This window comes from Sturnira hondurensis, unplaced genomic scaffold (genome assembly GCF_014824575.4).
Source record: "Sturnira hondurensis isolate 20B ecotype Veracruz unplaced genomic scaffold, ASM1482457v3 Scaffold0019835, whole genome shotgun sequence".
Classification (NCBI taxonomy): domain Eukaryota; kingdom Metazoa; phylum Chordata; class Mammalia; order Chiroptera; family Phyllostomidae; genus Sturnira; species Sturnira hondurensis.
Window position 1 is genome coordinate 1,527,302 of NW_028092466.1, and position 16,235 is coordinate 1,543,536.

The 16,235-nt window shown below is 43.3% G+C and overlaps 1 long non-coding RNA gene across 1 annotated transcript; it reads right to left on the reverse strand.

Annotated features, from left to right (window-relative positions):
- Positions 1–1,687: 1,687 nt before the first annotated feature.
- Positions 1,688–16,235, reverse strand: LOC118974710 (uncharacterized). Its single transcript, XR_005063946.1, has 2 exons — positions 16,190–16,235; positions 1,688–1,759 (listed from the first exon to the last, which is right to left on the reverse strand). It is a non-coding gene; the product is annotated as an uncharacterized LOC118974710 (long non-coding RNA).

Sequence of the window (16,235 nt, forward strand, 5' to 3'; positions counted from 1 at the left end):
ACTTCTTGCTCTGTTCAACCCAGGATATTTCAGGTTCCTTGTGGGGAAACACTCCTGCTCTACTCTCTTGACTTCCATGGCAAGCGCCCTCTCATTCTCTTGACTGCTGCCTTTTGTGTGTTCCTTCAATATTGGCATTGCTTAGACATCTCTCAGAGCACCCGGGCTTCTCACTTTAAAATCTCTTTTTGTAAGAGCTTACTCATTCAAGATAACAATTCTTCCCTTTATGTTAATGCCCCCCAAATCCATACCTCCAGCTCAGAACTGGGTAGGTATAACATTTTCAGGTAATACCTGTTTTCCCTTCCTCTGTAGGAATTGCTCACTGCTTTCTGAAACTTGGTGTTGCAGAGAAGTCTGAAGCCAGCTTGATTTTTGTTCCTTTGTAGGTAACATTTTAAAACAACATGATTGTTTAAGAATTTTTTCTCTCTCTATTTTTTGAGAATCAAAAAAAAAGTTGTAAAATAAAGCTAAAGTCCCATTGAATTGATTTTTGCCTGAAATTATGAGAGCCCTTTCGGTTCTCATAACGATGTATTTCTTCGCAGCAGGAAAGATTGTTCTATGGAATCTTTGATTATTACTTACTTTCCATTTGCACTTTCTGGTCTGGGTTTCTGGTGATGCAAACTGATAGAGTGTGCTAACAATTACAAGTAGGGGATACATTTTAGAATACTAATTGAGGTTTTTTATTCCTATGTGTTTTGATGTCCTGTGGCTCTTCACTGAGTTAGTGACATTTTAATGCCATAGGGGAGTGTGGATGCAGTCTAAAATAGTCCATTGAATGTCTGAATGGTTTTTAAACACATAGCAAGCAGAGACAATAGTCTTGCAAGCCATGCTATTTCTTTTCTTTTATTGGAAGAGTGAAACACTTCAGAAGGAGAAAGGGTTTATGTTGTATTGCTCATTTATTTTATTTCCAAGTGCTTGGCTTTGAATATGCAGGGCAGTCTGGAGGACCGTGAGGTCAGAATGTATATGCTAAACTGCAGCTGGGAAAGAGTGCATGGCTATAGGATAAGCAGATTTCCTTAGGAAGAGACTCAACTCTTTCTATCATGGGGAGAAAGGCTTGAGAAGCAAAGTGGAGGAAGACTTGGCTATAGAATTCTTGACCCTTTTAGGAGAGTCCAGGGAAGGGGCCAGCGTGACAACTACTACAGAAATGCTTGAGTGTCCAGGAGAAAGGGATATTTGAACCTGACTTTCCAGGGAAAACACGGGAAACTGCAAACACATGGAAAAGCCCTTATCCAACTTAGTCTCTGGTGTCAGAGCAGCATCTGGCAAGGGCGGGGTTTAAAGAGAGTAATAGGAAGGCAGCCTCCCAGTGCTGATCTGCCCTGGCATGTTCCAGATAAGGGCTGACGCTTTTTAAGATCTTTGTAGGATGATTAGGAGGAGAAGAGAAAGGCTCTGAGAGCCTGTTTGGCATCAGGCTGAGAAAGACACAGTATAGGCACCTGTAATGCCGAGAGGCATTGGTGGATGACCGTGCTTGGTTACAAGGTGGTTTGTATGTCACTGAGAACAAGGTACAGATGTAAACCTGCTCCTGATGACAGGAAGATATACAGGCCCCCAGGGACTTAATAATTCTCCAGAAAAGAGAGGAAAAGGAAAGAATTTTGAAGCCTACACTGACATCAGAAGTGATTGGTCTTCTTTTTTCTTCTTCTTCAAGAAAACATTTTAATATTTCATGGAATACTGGTTTGGTGGCAGTGAACTCCTTTGGCTTTCTCTTGTCTGCAAAGCTCTTTAGAGCATATCGTCAGTAATATCCTAACATCTATGTGTGATGTCAAATGGGTACGAGATTCATCAGGGTGATCACTCAGTAAGTTATATACTGTCTAATCACTGGGGTGCAGACCTGAAACTAATATTATAATGTATATCAACTCTCATTGAAAAATAAAAAAGTGATTAAAAGAAAGAAGCATTTGAACTACCTTGAATTGGCAAGGCTGTTTTCTATTGGTGACTGGATATAGGAGTAATCAAGCTCCACTTGATCAGAGCCACTCCAAGTATGATAGAAATAAGGGGTTTAATAGAGAAATTAGAGCTCACGTGGCTATGGGAAGAGGTGGGAAGGGACAGTATGAAAGGCTATAGCTAGAGTATCAGAAAAATTGTCCTCAGCATCAGCTTGCAGCCCTGGAGTGTGTGAAGTAGACTGAATCTACAGAGGAGATGAGAAGCCATAGCACCCCTGTATCAGGACCATAAAGCAGGACCCAAGGAGAGATCTCCAAAAGTGCATGTCTGCAGAAGCATGCGGGAGTCCTTGGTGAGATCTGCAGAGGCACCCAGGCTGGCTGCTATGTCCTCCAGGATAAATGAGATTGCCAGACAAAATACAGGATGCCAGTTAAATCTGAATTTCAGAATATATTTTTGGCATAAAGATGTCCCAAATAGTGCATAAGACTACATGGGAAGATGGGGTGTACAATACTAAAACATTATTTACGTGAAATTAAAATTTAATTAGTTGTCCTGTACTTGTTTTTTGTGAGATCTAGTAACTCAATCTGTGAATAACAGCATCCCTTTCACCTCCCCCTTCCAGATCTCATGTGTGTTTCACTCTTTTACGAATGCTAACAAAGAATTTTATAGTAAAGGGGATTCTGAGAAATGGCATTTCCTCTCTTATAAGGGATGGGGGTGCCAGATTGATAACAAATGGAATAGGATGTCACGAGGCCACTTTGTTTTAGACATAGGAAAACTACAACATACTGGAAAGACCACCCAAGTGAGAGCAAAGAAAGACTATTTATTCAGACCTTTTGATAGCAAGAGAAGTGGCCGCCATCTCTTGTGTTTTCACAGAGACAAAAAGAGGCATCGGTGTGGGAAAGCTTTATTATGGAAAAAGGAGACTGTGGGGGTGACTTTGCCCTCAAGTCTCCCTGTTCGCCATGGATGAAAGTAACACTACTAAAACATGATTTGCTTGGGGAGGAGAGGTGGCCAACTTCTCAGAGTAAAAGGGCCCAGAGCTCCTTCCTCAAGGGGCTTTTATTGGGTTGTAATACACAGGAATACAGGCAGTGAGGATCAAACAGTAGATAACATTTCAAAGAAATCTGAGGGCTTAGTCTGAGTCAGTGTCTTTCAGGTAAAGGGGGTTGCAGAAACTTTGGGAGACATACTCATTTCCTGCTCAAACCCTTAACATATGAATGAAACCACTCTTAGCAAAGCAGGCTTCATAGGACTTTTAGGAACTCTTTCTTGTGCCTGATTACCCCAGATCCTGCTCTAGCCAGCAAGAGGCTGCACCGCCTCCCCCATCACAGGTTTTCAGGCTTGAGTGGATTAGAGCCAGGAAGCGCTTCTTCCAGAGGACAGGGGACTTGGGCTATATCAGAATATCTGGGGGGCGAGTGTCCATCACTCCGTCTTTGTTGCAGCCCCCTGAGTCCTTCCATGTTGGCCTCTCAAGTGATCCTGTCTGGCTTAGGTTGCCCCTCCTCTGAGGAGTCTTACCCGTCTCTGACTATCCAACCATGCATTGGGGGCAGGGGGATGAAGCAGAGGCAGTGTATGCTACCAGAGACAAGCTTTGTCTCTTTCTGGCTCGAATTCTGGAGGTTGCTCACTCAGCCTTAGCCATGGAGGGGTTGGGTAGTTACAACTCCTGAAACTAGGCAGAGCAGTTCCCAACAGGAGACGGCTCAGGTGTGGCCTAGTGGAGGCTGCTGTCCTGGAGAAGCTGTAGGCAGGATAACTAGAAGTGGGGCATCCTGTATGATTGATAGAGGTGTTTGGCTTTCTCTGCTTGCTCCTATGTTGGAACTGGGGATAAAAGTTAAGGAACCTGTCAGTTATTTTTTTAATATATTTTATTGATTATACCATTACAGTTGTTCTATTCCCCCCTTCATTCCCCTCCACCCTGCACACCCCCTCCCCACCACTCCCCCCTTTAGTTTATGACCAAGTGTCTCAAGTTCTTTATATTCTATATTTCCCTTACTATTCTTGCCCTCCCCCCTATCTATTTTCTACCTACTGTCTGTGCTATTTTCTGTACCATCTCCCCCCTTCTTCTCCTACCACTCCCCTGTTGCTAACCCTCCATGTGTTCATCATTTCTATGGTTCCGCTCCTGATCTAGCTGTCCCTTTAACATTTCATATAATAAGGACTTGGTGATGATGAACTCCTTGAATTTGATCTTATCTGAGAAGTACTTTATCTGTCCTTCCATTCTAAATGAAAGCTTTGCTGGATAGAGCAATCTTGGATGTGGGTCTTTGCCTTTCATGACTTGGAATACTTCTTTCCAGCCCCTTCTTGCCTGTAAGGTCTCTTTTGAGAAATCCGCTGACAGTCTGATGGGAACTCCTTTGTAGGTGACTGTCCCCTTATCTCTTGCTGCTTCTAGGATTCTCTCCTTCATTTTCATCTTGGCTAATGTAATTATGATGTGCCTTGGTGTGTTCCTTCTTGGGTCCAACTTCTTTGGGACTCTCTGAGCTTCCTGGATTTCCTGGAAGTCTATTTCCTTTGCCAGACTGGAGAAGATCTCCTTATTATTTTGTTCAAATAAGTTTTCCACTTATGGCTGTTTCTTTTCCCCTTCTGGTAGCCCTATAATTTGGATGTTGGAACGTTTAAAGATGTCCTGGAGGTTTCTAAGCCTCTCCTAATTTTTTTGAACTCTTGCTTCTTCGTTCTTTTCTGGTTGGATGTTTCGTTCTTCCTTCTGGTCCACTCCATTGATTTGAGACCCAGTTTCCTTTTCATCACTGTTGGTTTCCTGTGCATTTCCCTTCATTTTAATTAGTTTAGCCTTCATATGTTCCTCTAATTTGTAACTATAATCAACCAGTTCTGTGAGCATCCTGATCACCAGTGTTTTGAATTCTGCATCTGAGAGGTGTGCTATTTCCTGGTCGCTTAGAGTTATCGGCTCCGGGGCTTTGAGTTCTTCTTGAGCCATATTTTGGACTGTTCGTGCCTGTTATGTATGAGGAGCTGAGCCCTAGGTGTTCACCAGGGCAGGGCAACTCAGTCGCTGGATTGTGACACTGTATGTGGGGGCATGGTCAAAGGGGAGCTATGGCAGTCCCCTCTGCCTCTTCCCGCCACGGGGGCCACACCATCTGTCCCACTGCCCACGAATATGCAACTGCCGTCAGCCCATCGCTGTGTGTACTCACTGGGTTCACCTGCTGGGGCCTGTGCAGTCTGTCTCACTGCTCACTGCTCTGCTGGTTTATCTGCGTGTGAATTCGGTCAGTCTGCCCTGCACCCTCACTGGGTCCATGCTGCTATCCTGGCTGCCTGCATGCCTGGGTCAGGGATCTTTCCTGCCTGACCCTGCTCTGCTGCTGGCTCCACCCCTCTTACCGGTCCCAGTTGAATGGTTTGTTGTTGTTGGACTTCCGTATAGTTCAATTTTCTATTCTTTGGCTGTGTCTTTGTTTACTAAACCTTTGTTGTATTCAAACTTGGTTGTGGGAGAAGGCACAGTGTTTCCACCTACACCTCCATCTTGGTGGAAGTCTGGAAGTTGTCAGTTATTAATCAGGTCATGGAGATTTGGGGCCAACTACTACTAGGATTATTGTTTGGCTTTCTGGATAGGTTGCTGCAGATTGTGGAACAGAGCTCCATTTTTATATATGGTTGGCCATTTCCCATTTGTATACCCATTCTCTCAATATATAACTCTTGTATGTCATAGTTTCATGACCATGGAAAATGCACCTTCATCTCATACAAATACTACTCTCTACTGCACACCCCAGAATTAGTCTACCTCCAGTCTCACTGAACTGTTTTATGGGGGTTTCTATTTCTGACTACAGGGAGATGATGAGAGTGGAGAGTGTGGAGGGTATGCATGGGTGAATATGATTTTGATTATTTCACACACTCAGCTTATGGTTAACATCACAGGTCAGCAAGTTATAATCTGTGGACCAAATTCAACCCGCCACCTATTTTTGCAAATAAAATTTTATTGACTATTTATGTATGTATTCATTTATGAATTATATTATGAATTATTAAAGTCTATGGCTTTTTTTCACACTACAAGGGCAAAGTTGAGTAGTCGTAACTATATGGAGACTGGATGGTCCACAAAGCCTGAAATATTTCTCTCTTTACATAAAAAAATATGCCAACTTTTAGTTTAGATTAGATATTATAAAACCTTTTAGCTGGTGAAGGATTCAAGGTAGCAGAGGTATAAAGCAGTCTCAGTTTCATGAAGTTGCATTCAGAATGTGTCTTGGTGGTTTCCATATTCTTTATGGTAAAAGGTCATCTTTGCAAACCCTGAAGTCAGATAACCCAATAGTCATAGCTGTGAAAGTGAAGAACATTCCTTTGTGTGTTTTCTTAGTTATTCTAATGAGAAGTTGGGAGAGTCCCTGAGTCCAGATAATTTTAAACAACAAAGCCATAATGTGCTTTTTCATTAATGGCTTGTTACTGGTACTAACTACCTTCTTTTCTCTCTTATGACCCAATGTGCCCTGTGGGCTGTAGAAGTAATGATCTCCCACTTCTGAGAGCAGGGATGCACTCATCCAACACTTCTTGGGGATGCATTGATGGATAGAATATAGCCCTGTCCTTAGAGGGAACCATCTCTTCACAATCAAAATGTGTTATTAATAACAATAATAAAATGTGCAAAGGACAGTGTCAGAATCAGACTCAACACTGTCTACATTCTGCATCTAGTCACTTTTCATACTGTCCTTACCCTGTTTTTCAAAAATCAGCAGAAAGGTTGCCCTTGATTTTGTTTATTTGTGATTTTACTCTGGCATCCGTTCACCCTTCTAGTGATTGCTCACAACTCTTTTTTGGAAACTACTTCTACTCCCTGAATCGCCTCCTACTCTACCCCGAGTCCAGGTACTTTAGGTAAGGCTCAAGTTCCAAGCTAGCACTGAGGTGTGTGACTTGGCCTAACCTGACTAGATCATTCATCCCCTGTCTGCAGTCACCAGTGTGGCAGTGGGCAACCGATCTCATCAGAACAGTAGAGTCAGCCCCAAGGCTTTGGTTTAGTTTGGAGCAAATGAGGGCTTTTGACTTTCTCTTGGACTTGAACCTGAGGCAGGGCTAATGCAGCCATCTTGGCACCACAAGGGGGAAGGGTTATCTGAAAATGGAGTCAAGATGGTGCAAGTGGAGTCAAGAGAGGGAGAAAGAGGTTCCTGCTGACTGCTTGAGTGCAGCCCTCACACCAGACTTCTCATTTATTTTACATGAGCAAAGATATCCCCTCCTGAGTGAGCCAGTTAGAGCTGTGTTTTCTGTCCCTCTTAAACAATAGTCACACTGGGGCAAGTGGCAGGTAAAGAAAAAGGAGACATGAAGATGTTTATTGGTAAGAGGGAAGGAACCCATCAAAGAGGCAGGTGAGAGAGAAAACTTAGAAGGGGTACTTCCTGCAGCAGTTTCTGTAGGAGATGGAGGACGAGCCTTCAGTCACTTTGGTTATCATGTAACAACTCCAGATCACAGCCTTAGCTCTTGATTTTCACCCTGCTTTTGATGGCAGTAAACCGGAAATTAATATTGGCATATTTCCTGTGCTTATTCACCATTCAATGTTTAATTCCCAGAAGGATGAAAGAAATAATTAAATGTGCTAAACAATACCAGTCCTGCTTGCTTTTCCTGTGTACTTGTGTTATAAAAATATGCTGTGAAGAGTCAATGGTGCTATTTTAGAAAAATGAATTCTGCACACTACTTAATTTTGATAATCTTTGGGGTATAACTGTACATTTTCCACCCCAGGATACTGGTGGGCAGAACAAGGAAATCTGCAGAAAAAACACCTTCTTGGCTGTTTTTGTTTTTGTTGTTGTTGTTGTTATTGTGGAAATTCTTAGGGCTTGATGTTAGCTTCAGTTCTTAGGTATGGTTCTCTTGATTTAGGAGGAAATCACTCATCTAAGAGGCCTGGGGGATCAAGCCTTCTGGTGAGAGTGGGATTATAAGTGTGTGACATATACAGCATCTGGCACAAATAACAGCCCTTTTTATTACAAAATCATAAGCATATAATTCTGTAACATAACAATATCACACTCAAGCACACTATATGACATTTTAGGTGGAATGTTCAAATTAAAACCATAAATTGTTACACCCATATTATTACCCTACTAACCATACTCAAGCAGATGTTACTTCTGCTGGACCCTGTATATTCAGTTATGGTTGCATGAGTGAATTAAGTAATATAGATATTATCAAAAATCTGAAAAATTATGTCCACCTTTGAGCTGGTCACTTGGGTGAATGTAGAGTGAGGGCTAGGGCAGAGAAGAGTTGTAATGATGAACATTGTACCTGGGATGGAAAAGAGGAAAAAATCCTCAATTCGCTAATTGCTGTTTTTTCTCATATTTAAAGATAACTTTTCTGATTTTTCATGTTTGCCTCCAGAAAAGAGAAAGATCTCAGTTCCTTTTCATTCTCCTTCTTTTCTTTTAGCCATGACTTCTTTCTGATCAGAAACAGAACCAGGTAGGCCAAATCACTTCTAGGATATAGTAGACATATAGTCCACCAAGAGAAGCTGTCCAGGGGGTTAGAGATGAGTGTACCTGGGGTTCTCAGCAGCAACCACACATTATGACCACCTAAGGATACTTACAGATACCAACAGCCAGGCCCACCTCAGGGGCTTGTAACATAAGCGGTGTCTGGGTGTGGGGCCCAAGCCTTGGGACATGGTAAAATATCTGTAGATGATTCTAATGTGTTGTCAGGGTAAAGAACCACCGGGCTATTGGGAAGCTCTTCTTTCTGCAGGGCCAAGGAATGGGAGAGCTGACTCTTTTTTCCCCCTTATAATTTTTCTTTCTGGATCTCTATTTCTTTTGTTTTCTCCCTCTCTCTCTCTCTCTCTCTCTCTCTCAGACTTTGTCTTACCCACATCTGTTTCTACTCTCTCTCTATTCCTTCAGACATTCTTTTTTATTTGCATTTTAAATTATATTTTATTTTATATGCTGTTATAATTGTTCTTCAGACATTCTTATTTACATTAGTTTGGAGAAGTCTGAGACCTTAAGCGCAGAATAAACTTCCACTGCCTCTTGCTCCTTTAGAGTTCCTTTAGATACCGAGTCATGATTGAAGTAAGAGAAAGTGCAAGGGCTCCCCAATGGCCGACCCAGCCAGATAGGAGGCCTGGAGTGGAATGAATAGGCCCATTTCACTGTAGGGCTGGGCTAGTGGTTCTCAAAGGGTGATCCCGGGGAGACAGCATCATTAGCACCTGAGAATGAGTTAGAAATACAAGATCTACTGCAACAGAAACTCTGGGAGTGGTCTCAGCATATGTATTTTCAGAAGGCTTGCTGGTAATTCCAATGCACGCTGACATTCGAGAGCCAGGCTTTGTGGAGAAACGCTCCCTGCTGTACTCTTCACAGGCCTCTACTTTGGAGAAAGGAAATCAAATTGTCTGAGCTCACAAGGGGTTCGGGAACTATATTTTTCTAAATAAATAATGCTAACTGCTGAAAGAAACCCCATGTCTCAGTGACTTGCGTGGAAATAAGCAAAGGCCACCCAAACGCGAAAAGCAAAGGCCCTTTATTTAGAGCTTGTTACAAAAAGGGAGTCAGCCACTTTCTGAGAGGAGATTTAGTAATCCCACCCTTGCACACATGTACACATGCCCAGTATGTGGAAAGTGAGTCACAACCTCTTCTAACCTTTATTGAGAGCTTAGTCTGTGCTAAGCACTGTTTTAAGGCCTTTACATGTATTAACACATTTCATCCTCGGGAAAACGCAATGACTTAAGCACAAGTATAATCCTCATTTTACAGATGAGCTGTCTAAAAGAGTTTAAATAGAAGGTCTAGATAGTAGTGGCCTGGCTCCAGAGCTAACACCCTTCCACTCTTTCATGTTCAAAGTGGTAGACCACATAGGTAACCCATGTGTGTGGACCAGCCCCCTGGGAAATGTGAAAGCAGGAAGATTTTGTCTTTTTCGGTGGGAACAACAAGGTTAATTATGAGAAACCTCACAGGATAGCAACAAATGTGTTCATTTCAGATTGAAGTTGCTACTTTATTTGGGCCAGAATGTTATCTGGTGGATATTGTTTGGCCCTGCCTGGATCAGTTTATTTGGAGGGAGGGGCTTTCTGTAGAGAACAGTAGAGAGGATGCTGATGGGCCTGGTATGGCCTAGAGGTAAACCTAATTTTCACTGTCTTGGCTTGACCTGTTTCATCAGATTCTGAGAGCAAAATCAAAGAGACACTCCCCATTGTTGTGAGGTGTGAGCTGCTCTCATCTTTGGTGCACATGGGCATCAGAAGACCTGCCATGCTGCCCATGCAGGAGTGGACAGAATCTGAGGGCATCCTCAGACCCGTCATTGCTCCCCTCCCAGGGAAAGGACATGAGTGCCCCTTGTTGGCTATGGGCTTAAGGTGATCTCTTAAATTATGGAAAGAGAGGGGAATGTCTGGTCTCCAAGAGAGTGGAAGCTCACAGCAAGCCCCTGCACTACCTCTCTGTACTCTGCCCACCCTAAATCCAAAGCGGAGGACCTCTGAGCTGGATCGATTAAATTCCTGTCCAAAGTGAACCTCAGGGAAACCCTTTCATCACACGTCCAGAGAAGTCAACAGGGCGGGCATTTCTTCAGTGGAGAGAAGGGCCAGCCAGAGCAGAGTGGTAACCACAGCCTCTTGGCTGTCTACAATACATTGTCCCCTCTTCCCTTCATCACTGCTGCCAACATCCATGCTTGGGAGGCATGCTTCCTCACAGAGTTGGATGAACAACACTGGGGTGGGCTTTCTTCCTAAAAGTCAGGCCATCTTTTTTCTTTTTTTCCTCTCTAATAGCCCTTGGTCCTTTGAGATCTTCCTCGCACATGGTTAATGTAAGTTGATCTGGAGCATGCCTAGGTCTAACGCGGCCTGGGCACTCGAATTAAACCAGCTGTGCCCTGGACTTCAGTAGAGTCTCTCCCTCCTTCCTATTCTTTCTCCAACTGTTGACTAGAGAAAAAAGAACCTTCCATCAGTTCTTTCGTGTGGAATTTTGAGTTCACCAAAATTCTACACGGCCGTCAGCAATCTTAAATGCTTCTTTACTTTGCTTTCTTCTTGTTGCATATATTTCTAAGATTTTGTGGTGAGAAGTGACAGTTTGAAGGACAGATTTAGGTGTTTGGGATTTGGCATTTCCTCTTCCTCTTTTTGCTATATTTTGACATGATTTTGATTTACTGCTAAGCTGACTTTCTCTTGGTGACCCAGCTTCCCAGGCATCCCAGAGTGACAGTGAAAACCAAGACCAGTCCTGCTCAGCATCTTCAGAAGCTGCACTGACCTATGGGAAGGGCACATAGAAATAAGCAAAGTAATCCCTGTCAGAGGTTTACATAGATTATACTTTGCTAATATTGCTCAATAACCCTTTATATAGCCAACGCCTCTTACTATAAAATGCTACAACCCAATGTTCAGAGCCAGCTTTTGAACTCCCAGCCAGAACACTCACTGTCTTCTGGTGGGTCTCATCTAGAGGCTGAGGGCCTGGAGTTCAAGGTTGGGGGAGGTGCTTTCTTAATATACACCTGTCTTATCACTCTTTCCATGCTACCAAACCTGCCGTATATTGGCATGGAACATTCATCAGGAATTTTTCTCTCGGAATTCTAGGCAGGAAGCTGAGTGGGAAGCTGTGTTATCTATCTAGAGGACTGTGTTGCCCACCTCCCTCTTCCACTGTCTGCACTGGCCCACCCCATGGTGGTGACCTGGGCCAGGCTCTCTCAGAGGCACACAGACTTACTACTATTGTACTCTCTTCTCTGATCCTTGTGGAATTTCTTTCCTTGGTAGAGGAAGGTATTTCTCTCTGTCCAGTATAGTGGGATGTGTTCCTCCACTGCATCCTACATGCAATCCATTCTGTGGTTTCTTATCCAGCTTGGCTCACTGATATCCAGAGATTCACTTTCATTATCAGTGAAGACACTCTATCCAGTGACTCATGCACTGACAAGCAGTGCCTGCGGCATCATGGATGAGACATGAGACGAATTCACACGGACTACCAAGTCCTGTGGAGGAAAAGGGCCAGCAAGGCTACTCCCTCAAGAGGGGAGAGCCTCAGAACAGCCTTGCCACTCTCTCAAGGGGAGAGCACTGCAGCGGCTGGGCAACTCTCTCACCAGGGAAGAGAGAGTGTGCTGACCCTTGCCTAGTCAGGCTTTTATTGGGATTTTTGCACAGGAGTTCAGGTACAGCTTATCAATCATTGTCAAGCAGCAAACAGTAGATAGTATACAAAGAACCATTAGGGCTTCCTCTAAATCAGGGCCGGTCAGCTAAAAGGCTACAGAACTTTGGGAACATAAACCCTTTTTCTGCTTGGGCCCTATCATCTAACTAAAAGCATTCTTAAACAAAGCAAGCCTCACAGGGTTTCACATATTCCTTCTCAGGCCTAATTACCCAGGGAGCCCACCATTCCCAGCACAAGGCTTGCACCGCCTTCTCCATCATAGGTTTTTAGGCTTAAGTGGATTAGAACCAGGAAGTGCTTCTCCCAGAGGACATGGGGACTTGGGCTTCGTCAAAGCTGGGGGGTGAGGGTCCATCATGATGGCCTCCCATCCTTTCATGATGGCCTCCCAAGTGATTTTGTCTGGCCTAGGTTGCCCTTCCTCTGAGGGGTCTCACCTGTCTCTGACCATCCCACCATACTTTGGGGGCAGGGAGATGAAGCAGGGGCAGCATCTGCTGCCAGAGACAAGCCTTGTCTCTTCAGTGGCTCGCATTCCAGAGGTCTCTCACAGCCTTAGACATGGGAGATGGTTTACAATTCCTGAAACCAGGCAGTGTGGTCCCCCAACAATCCAGTATGTGGCTCTTGCAAATACATGAACATTTTTGCTACTGTGAGCTTGACAAAAGTTGATTTTGAAAGTCAAGGTGTAACAAAGACGTCATCCTTTGGCTCCTGCCATTTTCCCCTAGGGGTAGATGGAGGTTACTGTTGCTTTTTTGGACTGGTGGGGAAAAGAGTAAGGGTAAAAAGAAATGACAGTTTAAGACTATCACCCTGTTATAGGGAACTATTGTAGTGAAATCCCACAGAATCTATTATTGTTAGCATGTCTTGTTCACTGTACTCCTGGAGTCCACATGCTGTGTTCATGGGAGGCTTTCCCAACACTTTGGGGGTGTCCCACTACAGAAAGGCTGTCAGTGCATGGGCTCACCCTACTCAATGTTGTCTGCAAATTGCCTATAACTTTAGGGTAGACAATTGCAGCCATTTTGGAGTATGAGTTTCAGGGTTCCCTGACCATATGGGACCAGGGATGGACACTTGACCCAAAGTGTGGCAGGTTACATTTTCCAAGGATGGCCATAGCAGTATCTTCCATCAACATGCTTTTCTTCTAAGATAACCTTGGTTTACTCCCTTCAGACAGTGGAGTCTGTGTCCTCTCTCCCTGATCCTGGGCAGAACTTCATAACTCTCTGACGCAGAGAGTGTACTATGTGACTTCTGAAACTACATAACATGAGATGATATGGCTTTTGTCTGGCCCACTTGTTTAATATTTCCTTTTTGTCTCTTTCTTCTGATCTCTAGATGCTTGTTTTCAGAACCCAGCTGCTTTGTGGTGAGGAAGCACAGGCCACATGGAGAGAATGCACATGAGAGTTCTAGTTCACAGCCCCTGTCAGATCCCTACCAGCATTAGCAACCAGACGGGTGAGTGAGGAAGCCTTGGAGATTATTCCAGCTTCAGCTACCACCTGACTGCAACTACATGAGGGAACTTAACGAGAACAATCTGGTTGAGTCCAGTCGAGCCTCTGAATCATGAGAGATTACAACAGTAAATAATTGTGGTTGTTTACTTTGCTATTTTAAGGTGATCTTGCAATTATCACCATAGCATAATCCAGCCTGTCCTGCCAGATTCAGTGACTCTGCATCATACATTACTGAGAACACTGAGACCCTGCAGGAAAATCTCCCTTGGCAGTCCCTTTTGATGATCTCACCATAGTTTCCACCTTGCCTTCCGAAGAAATTTCCAAGGAGAAGCTCCTCCTCCTGTGCTGCTCCAGTGCCCGAGGGAAGAGATCTCATTCTGTGTCCATGTTCTTACCCAATTCTCTTTTCTCTTCAAATTTTAATGTATTCAGTCTTGTGCAATTTTTAAATGTTCTGATTCAACCTCATGATGCCTTCCCATAGTCACATACATTCTCTTCTATTAACCTTTCCTATAGATAGTGTAAATGAGCTGTCTCCTCATTTCCTAAATGCTTAATTCTCTGTAAACTCACTTTTGTTGTAACCTCTTCACTGAAGCTGGCTGCTTAAAATTGTTAGGCTATATGGATCAAAGCTTTTTCTGAGTTCCAAGTCTTTATTATTATCATAAAGTTATAGAATTTCAAAACATAAAAAAAACCCATAATGATGTGCTATTCAACCTTTAATATGCATAGAGTCATCTAGGTATCTTGTCAAAAGATAGATTTTGGGATCCCACTACCAGAGATTCTGAGTGAGTCGAGGTTGAAGACTGGCAATCTGTACTGCAGTGAGCTCTCAGGATCACTGGTGTTGCTATGCTGTGGGCACATATTGAACAGTACTGAATTAGACGACAGTTTTTTGTTTTCTCGAAGTCTGAAGTGAAGATTAATGTCTGGACCAATATCCCTTTGGTGGCAGAGGGGTTCTCCTTCATGGTTGCTTTGATGAACCAGCAGGAGTAGGTCTTACAAAGGGTCCAGGAAAATCATTAAGGCACATGCAATTGGGAATGAGGGCAATGGTCCTAGTATTCTACACTTGACACATTTCTAGAATTTGGATTTAGGATTGAGAATGAGGCTGGAGGTAAAACAGCTTCTATTTGTGGAGAGAACCCTGGTCCTGAAACAGATTTGAGTTTTATTTTTATGGGAAAAAGCAGTAAAAATAATGAACTGTTGAGAACTTTCTGTGAAAATGCATTCTTTGGGAATTTTTAAAAAAATAGACAAGGGCTGGGAATATAAGACAGAAAACTGAACTTGGACAAGAATTAACTAATAAAATAAAATAAAATAAAAACCAGACAAGTTGTTGACTTTGGGAAATCACAAAAAGTTAAACAGAATAGACAGTTTCTAAGGACTTTGTTCTTCCTCTAATTTAATACCTTTTCTTCCTCTGTAGCCACCTTACTGATACAGAGTAGATACGCTGGCAGCTGGGATGATGCTATCTCATAAGCAGTGGCTCCAGCCAAGGTTCTTCTGCTTCCCTCCCATCACTCTACCCTTCAGAGGTACCAGCTGAGCTCACGAACTCCCTATGAGATCTTGACAAAAACACAGAGCAGAGACTAAAGAAGCTGAAGCTTCAGAGACTTCAAGTGGTCTGGTCCATTCTTTTTGTTTTAAGTGAGAAAACCGAGATTTGAAGAAAAAAAAAAGTCTTTCCGGGTTAAGAGTCATTGATTTAAGAACAATCTAACAATAGCCAAAGGGTAGGGGGCAGGAGACAGCAGAAAGAAGAGTTTTCAGGAACTACTATAAAGGACACAAGGACAAAACCAAAGGGGATGGTGGAAGTAAGGGAGGGAGGTGGGTTTGGAGCAGGTGGAGAGGAGGGGAGGGGAGAAAATACAGACAACTGTAACTGAACGACAATAAAATAAATTTTTAAATATATTTTATTGATTATGCCATTACAGTTGTCCCATTCCCCCTTTCACTCCCCTCCACCCTGCACGCCCCTCCCCCACCATTCTCCCCCTTTCGTTCATGTCCAAGTGTCACAAGTTCTTTGGATTCTGTGTTTCCCATAGTATTCCTGCCCTCCCCACTGTCTATTTTCTACCTACTGTCTATTCTACTTATTCTCTGTACCTTCTCCCCCCTTCTCCTCCTCCCACTCCCCTGTTGCTAACCCTCCATGTGTTCTTCATTTCCATGGTTCCGCTCCTGACCTAGCTGTCCTCTTAGTTTACTTTTGTTTTAGGTGTGCTTGTTAATAACTGTGAGTTTGCTGTCCTCTCACTTTTCATATTTTTCATCTTCTTTTTCTTAGATAAGCCCCTTTAACATTTCATATAATAAGGGCTTGGTAATGATGAACTCCTTGAATTTGACCTTATCTGAGAAGCACTTTATCTGCCCTTCCATTCTAAATGAAAGC